Source organism: Nannospalax galili, unplaced genomic scaffold (genome assembly GCF_000622305.1).
Source record: "Nannospalax galili isolate Female #2095 unplaced genomic scaffold, S.galili_v1.0 scaffold3, whole genome shotgun sequence".
Classification (NCBI taxonomy): domain Eukaryota; kingdom Metazoa; phylum Chordata; class Mammalia; order Rodentia; family Spalacidae; genus Nannospalax; species Nannospalax galili.
In genome coordinates this window covers 4030232-4034218 of record NW_008351466.1, presented here as the reverse complement: position 1 = coordinate 4034218, position 3987 = coordinate 4030232, and positions in this window count along the sequence as shown.

Here is a 3987-nt window from a genome sequence, read left to right as displayed (position 1 = left end):
GTCCTGTACAGGGTAATGATGCTTCTACCTGACAATATAGGTTATCAAACTAAAAGTCCAGGGCCAGGTATGGTATTCTGATCCTCTTGAGTTGTTTGTCTGTCATAGAGGGGCCTAAAGACCTCAAAAATAAAGCAGGCTATTGCCATTGTTCTTGGTTAGCCACCAGAAGCTGCTGAAGACACCACATACTAGGAGGGTAGGACACAAAGATAACAAGCTGGCACTGGCATGGAAATTTCTCCATACTGGTTAGTGGTCATAAAGCCAGAAGGCACTATATAGGCTATAGAGTGAGTCAGGTCATCAACAGTCTCACTAAGCTGTGAACCTTGAAAGCTAAAACAATGATCAACCTATCAAGATATGCCCATTGCTGCAAGAGTGGCATAAAGATTGTGGAGATAATCAGTTACTTTTAAAGGAATATGAGGCCAACTCCACAGGACAAAACTCATGCCTAGTTTTGGCAAATAACCTGTGTCTGCAGAGTTCATAGATTATGGTGGAGAACACAGAGTTTTTTTATTATTTTACTAAATGGACATAGGACCAAACTATCTTCTAAGTATTTATCTTTATATCTATAAAATAGTGAGGCTCTCAGTTCTCATCAGGGATGACAATTAATTCAGAGACCAGCATCCCACCAAAATGCAGAAGATGAGCAGCTGTGGAGTGTTTGTTCATCCAAAAGTGAGACATCCATATCATGTCGCCTCCACATATGACTCAGAGAACATTACAGAAGAAGGGACAGAAAGATTGTAAGACCTAGAGTTTATAGAGGACTGCTGTGAAACAGTGTCTTCTGGACATATCAGGGCCATTGCATTCATGAACTTACAGTGGCTGTGGTTGCCTGCACAAGACCTATATAAGATCAAACAAATCAAGATTGCAGCAGGGGTGGGAGAAGGATTCCTGAAGCCCTACCTGTAGCTGAAGGATCTTTGGCAGTTGAAGGCTGCTAGAGTAAGGAATACCAGTTATTTTCAGGGAACTGGTCCCCATTAGGATGCCCATTAGACTGGCTCTCCATCCATACACATAAAGACAGCACTGATTAAGCTCTGGACTATGAAAAGAAACAATGAAGTTTGGGGGTGAGTATGGTAAGGGAAATCTCTGAAGCGTTGTTGAAACACTTTGTATACATGTATAAAGCTATCAAAGAATAAATAAAAATTTTAAATATTAATAAGGATTTATGATAATGTGTATTTTGCTGTAGGTGCTGTCCCTCTTGCTTTCTTCTGCCTCCATTCCCTGCTATGAACTTAGAGTTGAATGGTTCTGTTTTGCTTGTTGAAAATTTTCTTCCTTTCTTACATGCCTGAACAATATATTTAATTTACATTTTTGACCTCCTTAAACTTTATTCTGTTATCTGCAACTTCCTTTCTCTGTCAACATTATATTTTGAGTTTATGCAAATCATTGTGTGCAGCTATGATTTATTCATTTTCCCCCAAGAAACATTCTAATTTGTAAGTGTCTTAGAATTTGTTATCCCATTCTTTGCATTGTTGGGTCATATAACTCCTGTGTATTCAAATTTCAAAGATGTGGTAGTAACATGAATTTCCCTCATTTTTAAGTTGTTTAACATTTTGGAAATTTGTATAACTTTTGTTTTCCCTAGTATGTGAAATTCTTATTCATTCTTTTGCCCAACTTCCTACTTTATTCTCTTTTTCTTATTTGTGAAATTATGTATCACCAACAGTAAAATTTTCGAGTTATATGTGTCTCAATTATCTTCTATTTTTTGGTCTGTCTTCCCACTTTCTTTACTGTGTCCTTTCATGGAGATATTATTATATTCCTGTAATTACACTTACTCTTTTGCATCTTGTAGTTGTCATTTTGTGTGTCTTCAAAAATACTTTTTAGATGGCTGCAAAGAGGGGGAAAGAGTGTGTCTTACAGGGATGGGACTCTTGTTGGGCCCAGTGAATGGGCCTATGTATGAGAGTTCATTAAATTGGGCAGGGGTCAGTAAGGGGAGGTACAGAGAGGGGAGGGGATCTTAATACCATCAAACTATACTGTATGGAAATTACAATAATTCAGTAAAATTACATTTTAGCTTTGAGATAATAAACTACCTGTTTATAAGTTTTCAAGTTTAGCCTTTGCATTTAAATCTTTAATTGCTCAGAAATATGTTTGAGGTGGGTGAGATAAGGATGCAATCTCTCTTTTATATATAGTCAGCTGTCTCAACACAGTTTATGAAATAATCTACTCTTTCCCCACTGATCAACCACTGCATCTTAGCTTTACTGTTTCCACTTATATAAAATGTGCCAGAGACTATATCCCCCCAAAGTCTGTAAGAATCAAGCCCTCTTCTTACACTATGACATGACACTTTCATAGAGACAGTATGTTTTCTTCCATTGAATTTGATCATGCCAGTAACTACAGTGTAGAAACTGCATGTCCTCTGAAGCTTGTTTGGAAAGAGATGAAAAAGAGTAACTTATATGGACATATGATACATAAATATTTTCATTCTTCAAAACAAAATAAGAGTTAAATAATTCTCCACAGTGAAATGAGCAGCTTCCTTGTTCTTCCAGTGGTCTCTTGTGAACAAATGAAAACTCTCATGCCTTCCTCACCATTTTGAGTTGGAAGAGAGTCAAGCATGGTAGCACATGCCTATAATCTTAGCACTTGGATGACAGAGGCAGGAAGTTCTGGAGTTCAAGGCATCAGCTATCGTAGTGAGTATAATAGTATGGCCTACAAGAGAGCCTGAGAAGAAGCGGGCATGAGGATAAGGAGGAGGATAAGGAGGAGGATAAGGAGGAGGAGGAGGAGGAGGAGGAGGAGGAGGATTGGTGGATATAATCTATCCTATACAAAAAGCTGTATGGAAAAGTAAATGCCATGGTAACTACTTCCCCTAGTATAGATACAGTCTCTCTGTCACTGTAACCTTGAGGTAGCTTTATCTAGTATATCTTTGTTTCCATGTACAAAAGAAAATGGAAAAGAAATGTATTCTAATGTTGTCTGAATCTATAAATGTGTTTGAACTTATTTAGAAATGTGTTATATAGTCAAGTGTATAATTAAAACAGGATTTAAATGTATGGTCAGAGACTCAAAAGATTAAAAACATTAAAATACTTGAATTCACATGATTCAGTTCTCTTAATTCCTTGTTTAGTCTAGCAATTAACCCCATAAAATTAGTACAGAAGTAATCTAGTTCAAAGAGAAATATAAGAAAAACTTTATGAATGCAATCTGATTACTGCATCCCTTCTAGGGGCCTTGGGCCCCAGGTTCCATTAAAGAAACAACTTAAATACACAGGTATTCTGACACGGAGCTTGCAAATTAAACCAAGCTTAACAAGAAGACTGATGGATACCCAAGCATCTACCTACACCTTTTTTCAACAGGCTTCCCCTCCAATACACTTTCATGCTGAGCCATTATGCCAAGGGAAAATTGCCTTCCCAACAAACCAATCAAGAGTCATTTAGTATTTGACGACCAACATGAATTGACACTCCTATTAGCATAAGAGTGTTTTAGAATGTCAGGGACAGCACAATGTGACCATTAATACTGCATTAACTCCAATTTTATTCCCCAGTTCAAAAAATCATTTTCTAAAGTAATAATGTTCAGTTTTCCTTAAAACTGCAATTCAAATATGTTGGCATTACTTTTAATTTTACTGACCAAAATTTAAGCTAATATACATTTCTAGAGGCTGTGCATTACTTTTTATTATATTATGATAGCAAATGACACATTTGTTTCCTATTTTAATATCTTATTTTATGCAATTTCAAAATCAATTAAGCTAATTAAAAATGACCTTAGTATTTTCAGTTAAAAAATGCTGAGCAAAATTTAAGAGGATTTTACATTTTTCTCATATTGTGAAAACGTGATCTTCTAGAGGAAACGATTTAACACATATATTATTGGTAGCCCAGATTAATATATATATATATA